Source organism: Pieris rapae, chromosome 23 (genome assembly GCF_905147795.1).
Source record: "Pieris rapae chromosome 23, ilPieRapa1.1, whole genome shotgun sequence".
Classification (NCBI taxonomy): Eukaryota; Metazoa; Arthropoda; class Insecta; order Lepidoptera; family Pieridae; genus Pieris; species Pieris rapae.
Window position 1 is genome coordinate 1970204 of NC_059531.1, and position 25141 is coordinate 1995344.

A 25141-nucleotide genomic window follows, 5' to 3' on the forward strand; every position below is an offset into this window, starting at 1 on the left:
TATGTATTTTATCAATTTAACTCCGATCGAAGCAAAACACTAAGACAATACAGAAAGCCAAAACAGATTACATAGATAAACAATTTATGTATAAATCAGAAAACAAGCAAGTATAATATATAAAGATACATTTAAAGAAAAACAAAAAATAAAACATATAGATATAGTTAAAATACTAACTTTACACCACTCGATTCGATTTTCTAGCTAAAAATAAAAAAAATTACGAAAATGTTTTACGGAATTACTTGGAGCGTCGGAACCAAATGAGGCACCGAGCTAAAACGCTTTGAGAAAAGCGAAATTCTGTGAGAAATTTAAAAAATATTGGAAAAGTTTCCCTCGTGTGAGCCGTTGATTGTGCTTTCCGTTTAATGAACATTCATGTGCCCCTACCACGAGTTCTCGAACAAACTTTTTTTTATAGATGTGGCTGACCATGTTGTGTTCATTTGTGCCAGTGCTCCACGCTATTTTAATATGTGTATATAATCTAAATAATTGTTAGGTATGTATGTCGTACTCTCTAAGACACAGAATTCAATAAAAATATTAGTTGGAGACTTAGTCGAAATTAGAGAACTGTCACTAAATAAATTCAAAGCCCGTGTTAAAAGTAAATTAATTAATAAAGCCTTTTATAAATGTGACGAATACTTAAATGATCCTAATCCTTGGGATTGATTTGCTCCAGTTCAAACAATTTGTATGAAAAACTTGGCGATTGAAAAGAGTAGCGGAAAGTTTCTTGCCAGTTCTTCTTATCCGCTCTACGCCCTTGACTTGCGAACTGGTGGTAAATGTAAATTTACGATTAATTCAATTTGTTTTTCTTTACGTTCATAAGGGTACATGTTTACCTAAATGAATAAAGATATTTTGATTTGATTTGAGTCTACTTTTATTAGTCCCATTATCATTCCAATTTTCCAAGTATAAAATTAGGATTTATAAACCGATTTTATATCCTTAATGGAATATTATTCCAAAATTTTTTATTTAAATGTCTATAATGTGAAAATAAGTTTCATTTTTAACGTGGTTTCATAAAACCACACAACATTTTTCAATTTGTTAGTAAGGTGATTCGTTAGCCATGATACTGTATAATTGGGTCCTTCAAGAAAAGAGCGTACCAATTCTTAAAAGGCCGGCAACGCACTCGCGAGCCTTCTGGCATTGAGAGTGTCCATGGGCGGCGGTATCACTTAACATCAGGTGAGCCTCCTGCCCGTTTGACCCCTTTGCTATAAAAAAAAAGATAAAACAGTAGTAGCCATATCCATTGCACTCCCTTTGCCCCGCATATATTAAAATAAATTTTGTTTTTTTTTTGTAATTCATCGCTGGCCTTTATTTAATTAGTGTCACAATAATATTTAATGCCTTAAACTTATTCTTTTTATTCCTTTGACACTAGAAATCCCCCAAACAGTCCGATCAACCCGCGCCAATACTCGACATGCAATATCGCTTTTCGAGCTTCCATGGTAAGGGTCAAAGGCGCCGAATGTTGTAATGAGAGTCGATGTCGACTCGTGCCATTCATTTCCGTTATACGATCGTGAGTGCCGGTGACATCCGATAATGATGGCTCGTTAAAAATGTGAAAGATTTTTTATATTTAAAGAAAAACACTTTTTTACGGATTATAGAATATGTTTAAAAATGTTTTTAAACTTATAATTATTTAAACATTATATTAAATTTAACCGACGTTTCGCGTGCTTTACAGCGTGCGTGGTCACGGTGACTGAATACAAACGTGTTAAATGTCAAAAAGTATCACAGCTGTAGAAAATGTTGTATTATGTGTATTTATTTCCCCGGAGTTGGTATCGACTAAAAGATGTAGGGTTTCTGCAGAAATTGCTCACGGTTTCCTCCATTTTCGCGGATTTTTTGTTATCGCAATGATCCTCTCATCTCAATTCTCATCGGTTTTATTTACTTTATTTGATTTATATTGATTATCAAATGTGAGTGTAAAGAGCGAAGAGTTTGCATTCTATGTAATGTTCAAATATTCACAATTTCCAAATTAATAAACGTCTTAGATTTCTCGCAAATTCAAACTTCACAATGCTAATAATAAGTGTGGCTTACTAATTACGAATTTAATGGCGCTTCTCAGTCTCCCAAGATGTCTATTTTTAGTTAGCAAACTGTGAACATTGTTTGACCTAAAAAATCATTGGAGCGAGAAAATTCAATTTCTTATAGTTGTAACAAGATAAAATCTCGATTGTATTGCATTACTCGACACAATTTTATAATTTTAGGAGCCTACTTCAAGAAAGGAGCATTTCAATGCTTAAAAGGCATTGAGATTGAGAATGTCCATGGGCGGTGCACTAACAGTTGAGCCCGTTTGCCCATGTTCTATAAAAAATCCACAGGCTTTAGAAGTATATAATCTGTATTAACATAAACAGATATATGTCGATACATATTATATAATTCTAATAAGTTCGCTCGAACGGTGAAGGAAAACTCAAAATCGGCCTTTGACCCAAAAAGATGACGGTGTATGTCAGGCACAGAAGGTTGACTTATTTATTTGCGCCCGAACCCAATAATTAATTCAAAATCTCAGGTTGAAAACAATCTGAGATCAGACCGTGACAGGCGATCGATCTCCTTTCTGCATCCTAATAACGAAACCCTACGAAGACAATGCATTTTTGGCGACGGATAGAATGCAATCTCTTCAATAATAATAAAAAAATTAAATTAAACCGTACTAATATTTAAATATACATGTCTAGGTTAAATCATATCAAATAGCTTTTTAGTTATGTATTTAAAAAAAATCTTAATATACAATATTGGCACAGGTGAAGTGTGATTTTCATACAATGATCTATCCACATACACCTATCCGACCTACCATGGGTGGCTTGTATCGACAGATAGCTCTTACATTCCGTCGATTGGTTAATTGCACATTTTTACCAATATTTAGATTAAGATATATATACCAGATGGTCAAAAATGTATTGAGATAGGTTATTGGGTTTGGGCGTAGATCACAGCAGACCTAGACCTAAAGAGTTTCCGGTTTTAAACTAAAGTAAATGAAACAGAGACGATTAACATTGATTTTATTATAAAACAACGTAGTAGATAACAGCCATAAACAACAGAGTAGGATAAATCGATAGGAGATCAAGGAGACAGGCCTAATTTGATTAACGATTTACATCACCGGGAAAGGTCAATCCGAAGGTTGTTTCCAACCTCAATTTTGTTCATATAGACAAATCAAAGAGTAATTTCATCATACCGGAGTTAAGGTCAGTGACGTTAATTGTAGATATGTTCAGATATATGTTAAACTTAGTGCGTTATGTAGATGACAGATGGTCTAAAGCAGTAACCGAATGGACTGGTCCAAAAGAAACAAGAAACAAAGGAAGATCAATAGAGCGATGGGCTGACGGGATCGAGAGGGTGGCTGGAAGAAATTTGATGACGATGGCACAAAATAAACTAGGGTGAAAAAAGTTGGGGGATCCCTTCTCGCGGACAGGGGCCTACTAAAATTGTAAATAAAATAAAAAATAAAATACGTTTATTTTGGAACATAAGATCATCTAGGTATCACTTATTCCACGTCAATCAATTCGAACTTGTAGGCATCCCTACTTATCGGCAAAGAAGACAGAGGGTGTAGGCCGAGAGAAAAAGCCGGCGTAAAAAAAACTCGGTACTCTTTTAAAAAAGCAAATCATCAAACAATATTTAAAACAAATATATCAAATTAATTAGAGGTTTTGTTTTATGTCTATTTTATTTAATCTATGCAATTAGGATGTGGAAAAATAAAGGCTTATTATTATTATATTGTTAAATGAAACACTATGAAACTGGATAACTACTGGCATTAATTGTTTAAAACATGAGGGTTACATTATTACTATTGTACCACTATTTTAGCAAATAAACGATTTCATTTCATTTATAAAATTAGGGGTTAACAGAAAACTAATTTAAGGGTTCTGAAATCTTAGTGACTGATGAAAAGCATTAATCGAAGAGAATTATCTGATATATCGTTTGCAATTAACTGAAATTTGGCTAAAACTCACCGATGTCAAGTTTGAGCATACAATAACGTGCTAGATCTCGTTATCCACAGTTAAACTCTTTGAAATCAATTTTCCTTTAGTGTTTGTCATTTTATTTTTTTCTCTTTTTATGTCAGTCAGTTACAATATAAAAATTGAATATAATTAAATGAAAAGGAGGGCTACTGGCGGCCTTATCGCTTTCGAGCGATCTCTTCCAGGCAACCACTGTGAGTATAGAAAAAAGAATGTATTAAATTACATAAGGTAGGCAGGAAGTGCAAAAATACATATTCAAAATAATTTAGTCATGTAGGTAACATAATGTACATTAATGAACGTTAAAGAAAGAAATTTACAATAAATGCTTCTAATACATTTACTGTCAGTTCTCAAATAAAGGGCGTAGAATGGAAGAGAAGAACTGGCAATAAACTCTCCGCCATTTTTTAATAGCCAAGGTTTTTTCTTTTACACAACGTTTGTAAAAAGCTGCAACCGTTACACCATGTTCCATATGACATTAATTATTAAGGAGAAACTAAACAGGAACAAAAAATATCTTAAACTGATATTGGATGTAAATGAATCACGAAAATCTAATTCAAGATTAGTCTCACGTCAACTATCGTAAGTGTTAGAACAAAAATTACATGTCTTCTAAGATAATTATCTAGAAACATTCAAACTTAAACCATGGTACACAAAATTATCAGGAGTCAAGATAGTTCTTCGCATTATTATTATTCATACGCCATTAAAGTTTGTCCCTCGTTCAAGTTTATAATTAAAAAGTTTTGCGTTGTTCCACACAAGCCAATTATAAATTTTACGAGTATACATAATCATATTTTCTTGGGAAAATAATTTCTAAGACTCTACTAACTAATATTTTTATTGAATTCGGTGTCTTAGAGAGTACGACATACATAATAGTTAACAATTATTTAGATTATATACTCTTATTAAAATAGCGTAGAGCACTGGTAGAAATGAATAATAGTCTATACACTACACGGTCAGCTGCTGCGAACTATGTGCGCCACCATATTGGCCATGGCGTCTATGACGAGCGCCTTTCACTTTATCCCTACTCTGCGGCCGACCGTCACGCGACATGCGCCACACAGACCAAAAAGTTTGAGACAATGTAATAAAAGTTTCACTTTAATAACAATAATAATAATTTATTTCAAGTTTATTATATACACACGAAAAGCTTATATCTAATTGCGCTAGTTATATAAACAATTGAGTCAGGTTTATCTGACGGTGAAGTAGGTGTGTACCTGTATTTCATCATACAGAGCCCAAGCCCTTAAATATATCAGACAAAAACTCTAGCATCAAGTAAATAAATAATAAAAATAAATCAGTGGCGCTACAACCTCTTTAGGACTTGGCCTCAGATTTATGAATCTGTGTCATGATCATATTTAAATCTAATAGGCAAGTAGGTGATCAGCCTCCAGTGCCTGACACACGTCGTCGACTTTTTGGGTCTAAGACAATTCGGTTTCCTCACGATGTTTTCCTTCACCGTTCGAGCAAATGTTAAATGCGCACATAGGAAGAAATTCCATTGGTGCGCAGCCCGGGATCGAACCTACGACCTCAGGTATGAAAGTCGCATGCTAAAGCCACTAGGACAACACTGCTCACTATCAAGTACATAACTCATTGGAAAAACTTAGATGTTATAGATGCTGAGTGATTGAATCTCTGCCCAAAACACCAAACCAATGTCAAGTCCTAAACGCCCATTCAAAGCTCATTGATAACATGTCTTTAATATTATAGCAGTGCTTGAATAAAAACAAGTTAAAATGCGTTAAAAGTTCACAGCCACTTGCGCAAAAGTGCATTTCATGAAAGCTCCAACCGTGCGACGCGAAACGAGAGTATTTTTCATGCTTTTAATACAGATTTTGCAAAGAATTTAACGTTTTTATTACGGTGTAATAATTTAATATAAGATGGGATTAAAATTTCTGTCACATAGATGGCGCTTTAGTATTGAATTTATATGATTTTTCACTTATTATAATAAAATAATAAAAACTTTACAAAGGGGTTGTGACATTCATATATTACTAGTCCCCACAATTTTTTCCACAATCTCAGATTAAAAACTATCTGAGATCAAACCGTGACAGTCGATCGATCTCCTGTCTGCATCCTAAAAACCAAACCCGAAACGAAGACAATTCAATTTTGGCGAACGATAGAAAGCAATCTCTTCGCTCTTTACACTCATATTTGATAATCTAAAAAAGTAAATAATATTAAAATAAACATGTCTATGTTTAAAACATTAAATAGCTTTTTCATTATTTTAAAAACTGGTGTAAGTTAAAATCTTAGGATAGGATATTGACACAGTTGAACTGTCATTTTCAAACAAAGGCCTATCAACATACACCGATCCGATCCACCATCCATTACCTTGTATCGACTTTGAATTAATATATCTATCTCAGATAGTAAAAAAAGAATTGAGATAGATTATTAGGTTTGGGCGTAAGTCAATGCGATTTCCTCGCGATGATTTCTTTCGCCGTCCGAGCTAATAGTGCATTGATGCATAGCCGAGAATCGAAACTACGTTCCCAAACCACTAGTTCAACACTGATATAAGTAAGAAGCATATATATATATATTTACGACATGCCATCACAAAAATTTAATACATTTTCTGTTTGAAGATTTATTACGATTTTATCGTGTTAGTTCCTTTGTTTATGAAAGTTAATAAATCAGTGTCGGGTGGTATTTTTCTGTTGTCTTTGTTTGGTAAAGTTTTCGTATCGGATTGATAAATTGAATGCTCTATACGATTAAATATTAATTCATTTATATATTTATATAATAATAATAAAGTTTTATTCCCGTTTAATTTCCAATCGTGATAAAAAAGATAATATACAGTTTATATTTATTACATAGTATACATGTTACAACATACAATGTACAAAATGTTAAGATGGTACAATCGTAAATCACTCGTATAGTCTGCCACACACAGTGGCGCGCAAATTTATCATAATTTACATTATTTGTCAAAGTCAATTTTTATATTATCTGTATCGTACATATATAATCTGTTTAAATATTTACTGACCATCTAAAAAAATCAATTGACCTGGTTTTTCTTGGGAGTCCTTTCTCAAATCAGGTCAAGTGTATTTATTAACTTTCGTTACGTTCTCTGTTAGCGCTATGAAGAAAAGTAATGATTGTTTTAATTAAAACGGAGTAATGAATTTGAAAGGCATCGTTTCAGATTATTCATTAGCGCCTCATACAAATTGTTATAATTAATTCTTTTAAATAAAAATAAAATACGCTACAACCTATTTAGGTCTTGGCCTCAGATTTCTGAATCTGTTTCATGATCATTTTTAAATCTAATAGGAAAGTAGGTGATCATCCAGTACCTGACACACGTCGTCGACTTTTTGGGTGTAAGACATGTCGGTGTTTTCCTTCACCGTTCGAGCAAATGTTTAATGCGCACATAGAAAGAAACTCCATTGGTGCACAGCCGGGGATCGAACCTACGACCTTAGGTATGAGAGTCGCACGCTGAAGCCACTAGGCCAACACTGCTCAAATTTATTCTTTTAGTATTTAAAAAAAACATAATTTCAAGAACCCGCCAAAATATTTCTCTAGACAAGATGGCGTCGCACCTATGACGCAATTGACACGTAGTTCATGTGTACTTTTACGTGTATATATACAGTTGTTTCGATCAAAAACAGACATAAATTATCAAGGCAGAATAGAAATAAATTAAACTAAAACTTTTAATTCGATTCCTTATTTGACAATTTCAGTGTTGCAACATTATGAAAAGTATTAAATAGTGACGTTGCGAAATTTTTCGATACGGAAATAGGATATTTCCAGATCGTTTCCTCTAGTTTATAATATTATATTTAAACAACTACTACTTTAATAGAAACTAAGTGTATCAGGAAATTTAATATTTCTGAACGGATAATTTAGTTATGACGATTAATTTTATTAAGGATCATTACTTTTTCAGTAACAGTGAAAGCTTTTCGTGGACGTTTTTTTCTTGGGGACAAGAAAATATCCACGCCTTTTTGTGATGTACTTGGCTGAGGATCCAATTTGATGGAAAATCATTTACTCAAAGTTCACAAAAAACTATAACTAATACTATAATTAAAAACAAAAATTATAACTAATTAATAAATAATTATTATGAATAATTATGTATTTATTTAAATAAAAGTCAATAATTTAGTCTTTCTTTGTTTATAAATTTTTTTGTACATCACTACACTATTATATGTGGTATCATTATTTTACAAAATGACAGTAGCTAATGTCAAATGTGGAATCGAAATGTAAGCCGTGGTATAGAGGACTTCATGGCCATGTGTAATACCTTTTCACGATCCCTATTAAATCCTCCAAAACTTGTATATATAAATACTTGGATCACTTTTCGGGAACTTATTTTTTTACAGTGGGGTCCGAAGTTTAAGTTATCATTTGAGAAATTTTAATTTGACTTAATATTATCTTCAATACACCCAATAAACAACCATAAAAAGTATGTCTAATAAAAAGTCTTATCAGTACCAATCCAGTGGATATTATAAAAAATATACAGGATGTATTTTTTTGAATTTTAATAAGAATTAGTAAAAAAAAACATATGTGCAATTCACACATGGTAGAAGTGAAACCTTCAAAAACATTTTTTTTATTATTAATCATATATAAATTAATCATTTTCCATTATCTAAATGTGTGTGTTCTTTTAAAACAGTATATTTTAATGATAAATTTTAATTTATAAGTTTAATATAAATTTTTAATTTGGGAAAAACTAAAACATCGAAAGTTTGAAATTCGATCAAATGAAAAAGCGGCAGTAAAGAGAGGCTGTATAATGCCTGCTATCTCATTTTCTCCCACGTTAAATCATATGATGAATTGATGTTTCTGTCTCTCTTTACCGCTGCATCCGGTTTGAAATCACGACGATTCGAAAGAAGTTTATCTATCTCATTTTCTCCCACGTTAAATCATATGAATTAATGTTTCTGTCTCTTTTTACTGTCGCTTTTTCGTTGCATCCGGTTTGAAATCACAACGATTCTAAAGAAGTTTCACTTCAAAAAACATTTTACCTCCCGTAGAACATTTTTTTGGAGCTGATGACCTCATCATCTCCTTGTTGCTTTCGATCCTCCTTTGTAGCCATCCTGTATAAAAAAATAAAATCGCTTACGCCAGGAGCTATTTGTTTCAAAGAACTAATAAATATGTCCAATACTCCATTAATAGGATTAAGGAAAGGGTATAGGACACCCATCTTCCTTTTATACAAGTTTAAGAGTAGTTTTACAAAAGCTTAAAGTTTTAAAAGCTTCTTCATCAGTTTAGAAGAAGTTACTGGCGTTTGTTTCTTAGTACATTTACTCGTGGTCTGTGCTTTCCAGTATTTTATTTTTGTCCCTTTGGAGTAGAGACTATAACTTATAAGTAAATAAGTATTGCAATACAGCAAGGAAACTAAACGGAACAATCATATTAAATTTCTTTGAATTTAGATGACACATGGGGGTGACAATGGGGGAGGCCTATGTCGACAGACAACCTGATCAAAGCGGTTGATAATAAATTATTATTTTCGCTAAGTAAATTAGATTTAGGAATATTACTGTTAAATAAGAATAGCATGTAAGTTAAAATGGTCAGCGAATAAAGGGGTTTTATTATTATTATTATTTGTGTTGACATAACTTTTACGCATTTAAAGGAAACATTTTTTAACGGATTGAAACTATGTATTTTTATAAGCTTGTAAGTATTTTATTTATATATTTTCCGACGTTTCGCGTGCTTAACAGCGTCCTTGGTCACGGTGACTGAAGACAAAAGGTGTTGAATGTCAATATTTATTCTTAAATATATTAGAAAAATATATGGAAATGGAAAAAAATTTTGCACCAGCACAATGTGGAACCAACTGACCACTAAAGTTTGAACCAATTCGACTTAGGGCCCTTCCAGAAAATACATCATCATGATCATTCATTCATCATCGGACATCGAGGCAGAATACTCCTATCACCAGTATCACCTTGAAGTCTCGACTTAAGGTCCTTTAACGCCTAAACCCTAAAATTCATCATCTCAGATTGAAATCAATGTGAGATTGTGACATGTCAGACCTTGACAGTCGATCGATCTCTTATCTGCATCCCAATCCATTTTTAGCGACGGATAGAATTCAATGACTTCGCTCTTTACACTCATATTTGATTATCAATATAAACCAAATAAAGTAAGTAAAACCGTATATATAATATAAAAATATACATGTCTATTTTTAAAACATTTCAAATAGCTTTGTAATTATTTATAAACTGGTGTAAGTTATAATATGAAGATATTGGCACAGTTGAAACTGTCATTTTCATACAAAGGTCTAACCACATACACCGATCCAACCTACCATGGATAGCTTGTATCGACAATGGCTATTGCATTCCGTCGATTGGTTATTGCACTTTTGTCAATATTTGGATTTAGAAGTCTATCTCAGATGGTCAAAAATGGATTGAGATAGGTTTTTATGTTTGGGCGTAAGAAAAGAGCGTACCAATTCTTATTCCTTCCGTAGAAGGCCGGCAGCGCACTTGCGAGCCTTTTAGCAATGTGAATCTCCATGGGCTCCATGTATCACTTGAGCTTCTTGTCTTTTTGCCTGCCTTAATATAAAAAAGATCAGTGAGATCAAGAGAAAGAAAGTTAATAAAACATAGAATTCGTTGAAAACTAGGTCAAACTCAATGTAATTTGAAAAGTCGATTTCACTGTAAGTGAAAAATAAATCTCGTAAAACGAAAAATTGTCGTTTAAATATCGTAAAACGAAACTGAATATCCGTTTACCACTTCCTGTTAAACGCCTACTGTTTCCGGTTATTAAATATAATGTCATATTTACTATACGCGACGGCGTAAAATTATTAATGTCGTTAACATCTCGTTGCGAAGGTTGACGATCATAATGGCTATTTTAATTTTGGTGCTTTGACCAAACCATTGCTTAAGTTCTTCGACCAGGAATACCCTTCCCCTTGACAACATGTAATGTTTTCAAGGGGAAGGTGATTGGGTTCCTTAAGGTAAGGCGCTTTTATAGCGTGGGCGAGTACCTAGATCATAAGTTTGAAATTAACGCGGGGAACATCACTTCAGATGTTATTAAATACGAGAAAAAGAAGCCTAACGTTTAAATCGTTGTATTTTTTAGATAAGAATTATTGCAAATATTGGTGTCTAACTAACTCTGCGCTGTCATTTTTCTAAATGTAAGATTTAATAACTAGTCTTGTTATTCAATAGATCAAATAAATAAAATATAAGATGACATTTGCATGCCTATTCATATGTGGCGGATTTTTGTAAAAAAAACAAATTAAATTAAACTTTGTAGCGAAATAGGTAGGTGTTGTGGTTGTTGATCTTGTAGTGATTGATACATTTTTTTGAACAGTGTTGGCCTAGTGGCTTCACCATGCGACTCTCATACCTGAGGTCGTAGGTTCTATCCCCGGCTGTGCACCAATGGACTTTTTTTCTATGTGCGCATTAAACATTTGCTCGAACGGTGAAAGAAAAAATCGTGAGGACACCGACATGTCTTAGACCCAAAAAGTCGACGACGTGTGTCAGGCACCTAATTGCCTATTAGATTTAAAAATGATCATGAAACAGATTCAGAAATCTGAGGCCAAGAGAGGTTGTAGCGCCACTGATTTTTTTTTTGATAGATTGATATATTGTAAGTTGTTTCTATATTAAAGTTTATTTTGATTGAATAAAGTTTTAATTAACAAAGCTAAACAAATAAGAAATGCGAAAGTATTTAAAAGCTCAGTGCATAGGCTAAAAGCTATCACTAAAGCTGAAAGCTATTCGCCGTAAAACGAAAATATAAGATGACATTTGCATGCCTATTCATATGTGGCGGATTTTTGTAATTTATGTAACTAATTGTAAGAGTATTCTAGCAAATAAACGATTTGACATTAGACTTTGACGTGCGTCTGCGGCCAGGTCTCCTTCTACATACCACTTTGCCTTGTATGATTAGTTGAAGGAGCTCGCATTTTTTAGAGTTGAATAAAACGTGTCTGAAATACTCAAGTTTCCTTCTTTTAACTGTCATAATTTCTTTCTTCTTCTGCATTCTATCCAACACTGTGGTATTTTCCATAGTATTGTCTTTTATTAACATAACTTTTACACATTTAAAGAAAAACACTTTTTTACGGATTATCTTAATATATATATTTCTTGTGTGCGTGTGTATGTGACTGAACTCCTCCTAAACAACTGGACCAATTTTGATGAAATTTTTTGTGTGTATTCGTGGAGATTCGAGAATGGTTTAGATTCACAATTTTGTCCGCTGGACAATGTTTTTTTTAATTAATTAGTAGTTCTTGATTTTGGAATGTTTTACATTGGATCCGACAGACGGCGCTACCATCGCACTGTCAAATTTTAAATAGTATTCGAATTTTAATTTTAGTCTGTCCCGACAGTTAGCGCTGCGATCAAATTAAAAAACAGTTTTGTTATCATTGTGTTATTGTAGACCATGTGCTGGATCGTTAGATATTGTCATAACATTTGAATAATAATTTTCATCAAAATGGTCCAGAATGTTTTAGCTTATTAAAAAAAGTTTGAAATTTTCAAATTAAAGACGTATAGACAGGACAACGTCTGTCGGATCCGCTAGTAGTTATGTATTATTGTATTTAATAAAATTATGTTTAAATAATTATAAAGTTTACATAACTATAATCCGTAAAAAAGTGTTTTTCTTTATCTGTCGTATTTTATTTGTGGTCTGTCCAAGATATTTTAAGCAAACGTCGATAAATCCAGGTCTTTCTTTTCTTGGAGAAAATTCTCCGCTTTTGAAAGGAGTTTAACCAATGGACCAAATGAGCGTCTAACTACTGAAATTGAATCTACAAAGCACTACTAAGTTAGTGTGTACTCCTTCCTCAAAGGACGGCAACGCATCAACTAAAAATGGGTGTTCATGGGTTGCGAAGTCTGCCCTGTATGGGCCGCCTCCATTATATTATATAAAACCTACATACACCAGTTGCGTGTTCACCATTTTAATTCTCTTAAAATTTATACCCGTGTAAAACATTATGGAGTCTTAAAAGCGAATTTATTTCCTCGCTTGCCCCAGATACGGGTAACATATGCCTTATAATGAAAGTGTGTGTCTATAAATTAACTTGCTAATTGGTTTTACGCCAGCCTTCAACACTGATTGATGAAGAAAACACAATATAATCAATGTAATATTGTGCCCCATGGTTTTACTTGGATACGGAGATAGCAATGGTACCTGGCACCTTGCTACAGACGGGGTCTGTTTTTTTTTTATATAGACAAATATTTATTTTTAAAAATTTATTTCAAGAAACAAATCACAAATAGTATTCCTAAAATACTATATTACTATAGTTTTACGTAAATACATAACTAATCCTGCTGATGAGGTGTATGTCGTATTTCCTATTAATTAATTTACTATCAAGAAACCAAAACCGCACGAAATATGTTCAGTAGTTTCTATTTATATACATATAGACGGATAGATGCTGTCGAGAAATATGTAAAAAATTATTATTCATTCCAATGGTCTCTGAGTCTTAATCTAATTAATAATTTTATTTTAGATTATTTTTATTACATCAAAGAATTTACTCTGTGTTCGAAATAATGGATATAATCAGTGTAAATATTTTACAATGTATTTGATATGTGTATCTGTGATATTCAACATTTAATTAAATTGCTTACTAATTAAATAAATATAGAAATGAAGAATAAAAATTATGTTTCATTTTGTAAAGTATTTACTTTAAAATGTCAATATAAAGTTATTAATTTCAAGAACCCGCCAAAATCCATCTCTAGACAAGATGGCGTCGCACCTATGACGCAGGTTGACACGTAAACAAGCGACAAGATTTTTACGTGTTAATTGTCATTAGTGTGTAACACATGTTCTATTTCGATCAAAAACAGTCTCAACTCTCAGACCAAATTGACAGAGCCACACACTTTTCTTAGCCGATAAAATCTTCGTGTGATGGTTTAGTATTGCCAGTAAATAAAAATTAACCATAAGTATATGGGGAATAATTTGACATGCAGGCTAACTTAATAATTTAATTAAATGTATCCTAGTGTATACATTGTTTTATTAAGACATATTTTATTATATACTTATCTAGAAAATCAAAATAAAAACTAAAAAATGTCTTTATTCATATAGGTAAACACATAAGAACGTCAAAAAAATTAAAATTAATTGTAAATTTACATTTAGGTACAACCAGTTTGCAAGTCAAGGGTGTAGAGCGGGCAAGAAGAATTGCCAAGAAACTTTCCGCCACTCTTTTCAATCGCCAAGTTTTTAATATAATATGTTTGAACTGGAGCAAATCAATCCCAAGGATTGGGATCATTTATGTATTCGTCACATTTATATATTTTTTTTTTTGATTAATTTACTTTTCACGATTATTTAGTTTTATTTAGTGATAATTGTCTAATTTCACTTGGGAGTTTGTTGTAAAACGAATACAATTTCCATATAAGGAGTGGTTTATCTTTTGAAGCCTGATTGGCAAAATACAGTTAGGAACAACTATTTTGATAGGTTTTGTTATCTGCACTATTAATATATTTTAAGATATACATGAACCTTTCGATAATTAAAACTTTACCATTGTTATTAATAATGCAAGGAATTAAAATGAATCCATTGTAGTTGTATTTTAATTGAATGAATAGTAAAAATAATTTTTGTACGCACCAAAATGGGGACGGTAGTACCAATTTTAGCCCCCGGCCAAGAAAGAACACCGGGAAATTATGAACATTGGTCAAGTAAAGGCATTATTTACAAGCAACGTCGATTATTTTGAATGATTTTTTTATTATATACAAGTTACACCATAATGTTTTTTATAGCCATTTTATATACAGATTACTTTCAATAATACTTTATGTTTCATACTGTCAAAAAGCCCATTGTCATCATAGTTACGATCAATAAACTGCGTGAATAGTCCACTTCTACTTTTCATCTTCTGACTAGATCTTTTTAATTGCAGGCAATAACAAGAGTGGAGCCAGGCGATGCCACCTAAGTAAGCTAAGTGATAAGTAGATATATCAGTTTAATATTTGAGTTACGAAAGGGCGCGTAAGAATTATTATTCCCGCAAATTGCTAATGCGCCTGGCCGCCATTTTGGTGACGTATTTTGTTGACATTGACATTAGACACTCTGTACCGTTAGCATTATTCTGGCTGATTTTTTTTTGAAAGGAATCTCGCTGTTGGCCTTAAGGGCCTTTACAGCTCAGCACGGGCTGTTTGGCGAGCTTAGCTCAGCCGGAAACTTAGCTCAGCCGGAAATCTTAGCTCAGTCGGAAACATTCTGGCTGATGCGAATTGCGACGGACGAGTACCTACGCGTTTTTGTTAGGTTAGTGTGACAAGGTTCCTGCGCATTAGCAATTTGCGAGGATAGTACAACAAAATGGCTGGTCATGCATCTTAAGGCGCAGTTGATGCCTGCACAACACGCGTTCTAACCTAAATCTGTAAACGCGCGCTTAACGTGCGTCCACTTGCACACTTTCATCAGACTTCGTTAGTAGTTCTTTCAATTCACGTTACCACGACGCGCTTTAAAAACGCCTTATGTTTGCTCGCTCTTAAGCATACATTCGTTTCCAGTGGTCTGTCATTTATTTAATTTAAATCACCTTAATTAGACTCTCCAGACGTTAGCACAAAAAGCTTTTAATTAGTAAAAATTACTTGATCCTTGTGCCAGTATCAGTTAAATGCCAACAAAGTTTAATCTACTAAGTTTTATTACTTGAAAAGGCAGTAATTTTCAAAGTTTCCATCAAAGGAAAACACGGAGGTTTATGTTTTGATTGCACGCTCAATTTTCCTCGTACCGGGTACTGTAGACGGAATATTGCATTTGAATATTACCAAGCATTTGAGCCTTAACTGAATTAATCTAAAAATAGGGATAACTACGGGCCACTGTCTCCTAAATTAACATCTCTTTGTCCTTTGACAGACCCTTGTCCAAAGATTCAGCGCAAATGAATCAGTCATGTAATCCTCTAATTCGTGGTCCCTAACGAGCAAAATCCTCGGAATCCAGCTTGCTCCGTGAAGCCTGCAAAGTGTCCAGGAAACTTCTGAGCTTCTGGAAGGAAGATTTTAGCCGGGAATTACAAGGGACCAAAGGGACCAAAAACACTACTTCTATGAGCTCATGTGTGTACAGAACACTTTATAAGGCATTGTATGGCAATGTCTTAGTAATATATGATTAGGAGCATTTTTGGTAGCAGGTTGCAAAAATCCTTAACGATTTAAGAGTGACGGAGAGTTTATTGCAAGTTCTTCTAGATTTACGCGTAAAGGTTTTCAAGATTCAGAGAAATTTAGCGGTCCTGATTGATGCAGGTACATTCTGTGTTCGTGGTGTGTAGCTTAATAAGGGGTAATGTAGCTTTTGTCAGAGCCATGTTTATTTTCTTTAAGGGTCTAAGGTAATTCAGGGATATGTCAAGGCCTTGACTATACATCTGACCTGAGTGAGTCAAAAATATGCTGAATTGGACATACGGGACTCACAGCTACGACACTTAGACTACCGGATTTGTGATGTCCAACGTTTTACAACAGTCGAGCACTGACACTATGGGGAACCAGCTGCTCGAAGTATTTTTGAATCAATTCGACTTAGGGCCCTTCAAGAAAACTGAGTATGTATATAAGGCCAGTAACTTAAGAGCCCTCATTGAGAGTGTCCATGGACGGCGATATCACTTAACATCATGGAATTCTGCTGCCCGTATTCCCCTTATAGAAAATAAACTTAGCTTTATGATCCTTATATACAGTATGTACCAATAGATGAGGTCTTTTATAAAGTCAAAGTCAAACTCAAAATAATTTAACTTAAGTAAACCAACTACACTTATGAACGTCAACAGAAAATGTGTTAAATTGATTCCAAATTTAAATTGACTACCAGTTCGCAAGTCATGGGCGTAGAGCGGGCAGGAAGAACTGGCAAGAAACACTCCGCCACTCTTTTTAATCGCCAAATTTTGAGTCACATAAATTGTTTGAACTGGAGCGAATCAATCCCAAGGATTAGGATCATCGTTTTACAGTCGAGATTACCTTTGACATTTTGTTGACATTAGGGTATTTTTTTTAAATAAGAAAAATTCAACAGCTATCTATAAATAAGTAAAGAGACGGATGTAATCTGTAGTCTATATAGGGTTGGACTGTGTGGACTTGAGATTTCAAATATTAGAGAAAATTCTATATCTGTACTGTTCGTTGTTAACTTGTCTATAGCGAGTTGGAACTAATTTCCTGTGGGACGAAGCAATCATCAACTGTGTGCCAACTCTGATAGACTGTTTCGTACGTCTATTTGATTGATTCCTATACACCACACAAATTCATATTTTGAAATATTGCTTCATATCGGCGTGTGCTTTGCATGCACGCTAAATGGAAAAGATTTTCATCCATTTTCAATTTCTCATTTATTCACGAATTCACAAATTTTATAAATATTTAAAAATGGAATGGTTTCCCAGTATAAGAAAGGTTTTCATGAATTTACCATTTAACAAATACGATTGTACATAATAAATTTCAACCGTGGTGGAAGGTAGTCCATAGCCGTGTTAAAAGTATTATTAGCCGTGTTATAAGTGTTATTATTCAATTTTTAACAATAGTGTTAGCTTTTATAAGTCAAATTTGAAGTAATACAGAATACGTAAAATCAGTGAAGTGAATAATAGTGAATCTAATCAAGCTATGAAGTGCCATGGCTGTAATAACGTATTAAATGTCGATCATTTTTTAAAGTGTAATAATTGCAAACGCAAGTTTTGTTATGAATGCCTTGATGTTGCTGCCGGGTCGACTAAGCAGCTCAGTGCTGAGCAATTGGCATCACTTAATTGTCCTCTGTGTCAGAATGTAACTCGGCGTAAAAACAATGACGATAATACTCCTGTCCGGCGGGGTCGCAATAACCAATCACCAAGCGCCTCCTCATATATAACGACGTGTAAAGAGCCGGAGTGTGATTTTGCCACGAAAACTTCTGCAGGCGCTGACTTTTCTAAGCAGCCGGTTACGTTGGACAGTATTAGCAAACTTATAGACTTGAAACTGTCCCCTGACTCATCGTTTATGCTAAATCTACGGTCCGCGCTTAGAAAGGACTTGAAGGACATGGTGACCGACGAGGTTAGCCGAGCTGTTGAGTTGGTAAAGGCTGACTTCACGACGACAACGGATTTTATCATCTTAGAACAAAATGATTTGAAGTCAAATATTGCAGACAAAGACAATCGAATCAGGGTACTCGAGACTGAACTTACGAAATCTCAAAACACGTTATCAAAACTCCAGAGTCGTTTATTTACAGTTGAAAAGATTTCACGTGACTTAAACCTCGAGATTCACGAGGTACCCGAAAGCAAGTCTGAGAATCTGATGGAGTTATTCAAAAAACTCTGTGAGTGTTTAAATGTTGTGGTATCTGAGAGTGATGTTAAAGCATGCCGTCGTGTAGCTAAGATGGACTCAAACTCCAAAAGGCCGCGAAACATACTAGTTACCCTCTCAACGCAGCGTCAGCGTGATACACTCTTGTCTGCGTTGACTCGCTTCAATAAGTCCCACCCTGACACCAAACTATCTACTACCGATATTGGTATTGGCGGCTCGTCGTCGAGCAGGATATACTTGTCTGAACATTTGTCTCCTGAAGCTAAAGAGTTACACCATGCGGCACGTAAATTTTCTACTGACAAGAACTACAGGTTTGTTTGGGTGCGATATGGCCAAATTTATGTTCGTAAGGATGAATCAAGCCCGGCCATTCTAATTAAAAGTCATGATTCCTTCACTAAATTGTCTTAATTGTTATTACTACTACTAATTTGTTTGTTTATCATTGCTTAGTAAGTTACTTGATCAATTTTTGTTTTTATATACTGGATCACACGTTATTTCCACAATGATTAATATATTTTATCAAAATGTAAACAGAATTCGTAGCAAGTTAACTCAATTTTCTTTAAATCTGTTAAATTCTAACTTCGATATTATATGCTTGACGGAAACGAACTTAAATATGAGTGTTTTCGATGGCGAAGTTGTTGACGCCCGTTACAATCTCTTCAGACGAGATCGTGCGGATTCCTCCAGTGCTAAAACCGAGGGAGGTGGAGTTTTACTCGCCGTCCATAAAAAATACCAGGTCATCCGTCAAGCATCGTGGGATAGTGATATGGAGGATGTCTGGGTTACTCTTATTCCTGAAGCACGTGACACTTCTCGCATAAATTTATGTGTTTGCTATTTGCCTCCTGATATTAGAATTAACAAGCTTGAACTCTTTTATAGCCATTGCCAAAATTTACTTCTTAATCGTTTCCCTTTGGATAATTTCTTATTAATTGGTGATTTTAACACACCTGATTACTCTGATTCGATTAATCCCTCTCTGTCAATTTCCCCTATCCCGAGTAAGAAGCTCCTTCTACTAAATGAATTAATGTCACTGTGTAATCTAAAACAGCATAACTTTATCACAAATGCAAACGCTCGCTTGTTGGATTTGGTGCTTTCTAATATAGATTGTATAAGTGTCAATGAAACACTTGCATTAAGTTTGTTAGATAAAAATCATCCCGCAATTTTGATTACTCTTTCTCCGATTCAGATTTCTAAAGGGCTTCAACGCGCTAACATTAAACGGCTTAATTTTGCTAAATGTAATTTTGAAAACATTAAATCTGAACTCCAGTCTGTGAACTGGTCCGAAATCTTATCGTCCCCTTGTATTGATGAGTGCACCGAAGCTTTTTATGAGCTTTTATTTGAAATAATATCAAGAAATACACCAAGTTGTTGTAGCAAATTCTCATCTTATCCAGTCTGGTACAGCAAATCCTTAATTAAATGTAATAAAGAAAAAAACTTATATCATAAACGGTTTAAGAGGTTTGGGAATCCCCGCGATTACGACGTTTTCTCTTTGCTGAGGGAGAGATGCAAATTTCTTACCAAGATTTGTTACGACAAGTATATCGCATCCATCGAGGACTCGTTGGTCAAGGACATAAAATCATTTTGGAGATTTGTGAATAATCGTAAAGGCCATATTTCAGTGCCTCACACCATGACACTTGAAAATACTTCTGAGACAGACGGTCAGGGGATATGTGACCTTTTTTCGCGATACTTTGGTTCAGTTTTTGACGATAAAACTAATAAAACTATATACACTGACCAATCTGGTGCTGTAAATAACACGTATTTTAATATATTATCTGGCTTTTCTATTACGGTAACAGATATCAAACGTAAAATAGATAGTTTGGATATTAACAAAGGGGCGGGTCCTGACCTTCTGCCTCCTATTTTCATAAAAAGTTGCGGAAAGGAGTTGTCCATTCCATTATGTGTTCTCTTTAATAAATCGTTAACTAGTGGTGTGTTTCCTAAGCGCTGGAAAACTGCCCACATAATACCTATTTATAAAAGTGGTGATAAGTCCAATTGTAAAAACTATAGACCGATAAGTATTTTATCTTGCGCTGCTAAATTATTTGAGTCAGTGATGTATACTCATCTGTTCAGTCATTTTAAGCCTGTTCTTTCAGACAAGCAACATGGTTTTGTTAGAAACAGGTCTACGGTCACTAACCTTCTGGAATACAAAAACTATCTCTGTCAAGTGTTTGCCACAGGTGGCCAAGTTGACTCTGTTTACACTGACTTCTCTAAGGCTTTTGACAAAGTAAATCACCATCTGCTCTGTCATAAGTTAGCGTCACATGGTATCCACGGCAGTTTATATAGATGGATCTGCTCATACCTAGACTCTAGAACTCAGTTGGTTGCGTTAAAGGGCTTCATCTCTGCACCTATCGCAGTTACATCGGGAGTACCTCAGGGTTCCCACTTAGGGCCATTATTCTTCGTAGTTTTTATTAATGACCTTATTCAACAACTGTCCTGCAATTGTCTCTTATATGCAGATGACTTAAAAATATTTACTTCTATTACTAATTTAGATGACTGCTTAACATTACAGCGTGATATCAATACCGTATCACAATGGTGCAAGACGAACTACATGTATTTAAATATAGACAAGTGTTTTGTCATATCGTTTACTAATAAACGAAACAAAATCGTATGGAACTACGTCATAGATGGTCAATTAGTTAACAGATCAGATGTTGCAAAAGACCTAGGTATCCTGTTCGATGACAAGCTTTCATTCCGTGCCCACTATAGTCACATCACGTCTAAAGCAAACCATCTACTGGGTTTTATTCTTAGATCCACAAAAGGTTTTAAAAATCCTCGTAGCACCTTGTACTTATACTTCAGCCTCGTAAGAAGTATATTAGAATACGGTAGTCCTATATGGTCGCCGAATTATAAGGTGCACATTGACGATATTGAACGAATTCAGAGGAAATTTCTCAGAATTTTATGTTATCGTATAAAACCTGGCCGGTCTAACTTAAATTATTGCGATAGACTCCTGAAATTTAAAGTTCAACCATTAGAATCCAGACGCATAGTCTTCGACTTAGTTTACCTTTACAAAATCACCCACTCCATTATAGACTCTCCCGAACTACTAGCTCACATTAGCCTTAACATTAGATTTAGTGCCCGTAGAGCTAACGAAGTCAATTTATTTTCCCTTCAAACTTATAAGAATAACATCTCTTTTTACAACCCTTTGACCAGGATGGCTCGTCAATATAACGAGATGGCAAAGAGCAACCACTTACTTGTGGACATATTCTGTCGCAACATCAATAAATTCATTAGTGTCGTTAAGGACATCCTCCATCGTAGGTTAAGTGCTGACCCTTGTGGTCCTGGTTAACGTTACGTTAAATTGGTGTCGAGGAACTTATTATTATTATTATTATTGTTTTTTTTTTTACTATGTTACCTTTGTTAGTTATGAGCCTTTTATTGATGTAACATTAATTTTGCAGTGTGCACATGGTTTTACATTAGAATCCTGTTCATAACTATTAGTTTTAAGTTTATTTTTGTAAAGATTATAATGTGTTTTGTGCACCAAATAAATAAAATAAAAAAATAAGATTGTATGTTTAAAAAAAGAACAATTCTAATCTCATTAAAATAATAAAATTAACATTCGAATTTTAAAAATGTACAACTCTTAACTTGTACGATTTATTCATTAAAATTACTGCAATATTTTAAAAATCGAATATTTATTTCTCTTTGAAAATATACTAGCGATATAAGAAATTCGATTTTTAAATAAATCTGAAAATTTATGTTTCTTGCACCATTCATACAAATAAATTTGTTTAGGTTTAAAAAAAGAACAATCCGATCTTATTAAAATAATTAGGTACGAAGAAAGATTCGAGTTTCAAATATTTATCAACTTGTCATACATTCATGTATGCAATATTTCAAAAATCGAATATTCCTATTTTAAAATATACTAGCAATATTAGAAATTCGATTTACAAAAATTTCAACCAATGGCGCGCGAATTAAACACGTTATTTTATTAACCGAATTTTATTAACGAAATTTTTGACGTTTTACGTTAGCACATTCTTAAATTCAATTTCACAATAAACTCCATACTGCACAGAAAAAAATAACAATTATTTTCTATTTAAACCACAGCCAAGTCTTAATTAAACAAGATATAATAATGATACAAATGTCTTTTACGACATAATATTGCAACAATTCCTCGTGTTATGAAAATAGTGATTCGCTTCTCTTTGGAGCGTTGCCAGACATCTTACATAATATAAATTTCATATATTGTTTGATAGTATTTTTATTGCCAGTTCCTTTGTTAAGGGGCAAACGTTAATAAAAATGCGAAGACTGCATTTATTAAAAACGATTCCAAGAATTTAGTAATTTTTGGCAAATTTCAACTATTTTGTATTGAGTTTTGGATGAAAATAGATTCAGTCAAGACTTAGGGCTAAATATAATTCATATTGGATTTGACACGGGCGTACTTAGCGCACTGAATAAACTCTACTGTTAAGCGAATTGGGGGTTCCAACTACCAACGGGTGCGGTTCAACACCCAAGCTAACGCTCTTGTAAAAGTAATAATTTACTGTATATTCACGGGCAAATGGGCAGGAGTCTCGTCTGGTATTAAGTGATATTGACACTCATATTGCCAGAAGGCTAGTGCGTTGCCGGCTCTTTACGCATTAGTACGCCCTTTTGGACTACTCTTGAAGGACCATAAGTCGAATTGGTTCGAAAATAGTTCAATCGGCAGCTGGTTTCATGTAAAAGTGCGACATTAATCACGAGAATTAGAAACGTTAAACTTTAAATATACTGTGCGAAATGGGCGTGGCAGTTTTGTGAACTAATTATTATACGACACGCGTCAGTTTATTCGCAAAAATTAAATAATTAATAAATCTAAACTCGTTGAGATAATAGCGAAATTCAACAAAGATTCGATTTTTAAATATTTAGAACTTTTCATGTCACCACAATTTGAAATAACAAAGCAATTGTGTCTAATAAACGATACCAGAGTATTTTATATAACTTTTAGCATTTTATAGTTACATTAAATATATCTCGCGTTACGTAATAGAAATTTTACCTTTAGTTTAGACTTTTAAAATAAATGGGTTTCGCAGGGCTTAACTTTTGTGAGTATTTGTGGACTTGTAAATATAAATAATTGAAGTTTGTAATTAAATTACAAATACGGCTTGACAGTTCTTATCAAAGCTTAATTGCCACATTAATGAATTGCGTGAAGCATGCGCATTAAAATTTAATTAATTTTATAATAAGGTTCACATCGTGACAAGTTTGTCGAACCAAAAGTTAATTATTAATTTTGAATAATTAATTACTAATTGAAACAAAATAATAATAATCCACTGGCGCTGGCGAGTATTGGATGGGAAGGATTTCTAACTCAATATATTATCACTACATAGTATAAAACAAAGTCGCTTTCCCTAATCTGTCCCTATGTCCCTTTGTATGCTTAAATCTTTGAAACTACGCAACGGATTTTGATGCAGTTTTTTTTAATAGATAGAGTGATTCAAGAGGAGGGTTTATATGTATAATAACATCCATTAAATAGTGGAGAAGTACTGTTTTTGAGGTTTCTAACGTGATGTCGTAAATAATTATATTTTTTTCCGCTTACATTGCAACCGCAGGCTGAAGCCTACGAGTTTTATCAAAATAATGTACTAAGTATTGTACACATTGAAAAGGTCTACAGAAAAGTCCGTGATGGTATATGTCTATCTCTTATGGACAACCCACATTTTTATATACAACGTTCACAGATTTTCTGTAGTGCATTTAGTATCAGCATTGCACCCGTGCGAAGTCGGGGCGGGTCGCTAGTATAAATATAAATTAAGACACAAGATTACTATTCAATGTAATTAAATTTTAGCTTTGTTTGAACCCTGTATCTACATAATAAAGTGCGTGCGTAAAAAGTAGGTACACAAAATGTATGTGTACCTACACCTAATGTTCTTGTAAAATTATTATTACTAAGGTAAAAGTCCCAATAGATAATCATGTACCAGTATATGATCACTCTATGTATTTGTATATCTAAATTCACACTGTTTACACACTGTGTGCGTGCTAATGATAGTATAATAAATAAAAAATTTCGTTTACTGCTTAATACGTTATGCGAAAGAATTGCCTCTTGCATCTATAGTTCTGATATGTAACTACCAAATGAATAAACTAATAGCGTGTATTTTTTCTTGATCTCCCTTTCTCACTCTCTCAATCGCTCTCTCCCTTTTCTTCGACAAAAACGCTGCACATCTTTGTGACGTT

The 25141-nt window shown here is 33.7% G+C and overlaps 2 protein-coding genes across 2 annotated transcripts in view; one reads left to right on the forward strand and one right to left on the reverse strand.

Annotated features, from left to right (window-relative positions):
- Nucleotides 1-25141, reverse strand: part of LOC111001086 (pseudouridine-metabolizing bifunctional protein C1861.05) — a 151503-nt gene that overhangs the window by 78983 nt on the left and 47379 nt on the right. The gene's annotated exons all lie outside the window — the stretch shown is intronic.
- Nucleotides 1-25141, forward strand: part of LOC111001087 (CD63 antigen-like) — an 80634-nt gene that overhangs the window by 44453 nt on the left and 11040 nt on the right. Inside the window, exon 3 of the mRNA XM_045633333.1 lies at nt 15283-15318. The gene's annotated coding sequence lies outside the window, so the exon portion shown is untranslated. The remainder of the gene's footprint in view (nt 1-15282; nt 15319-25141) is intronic.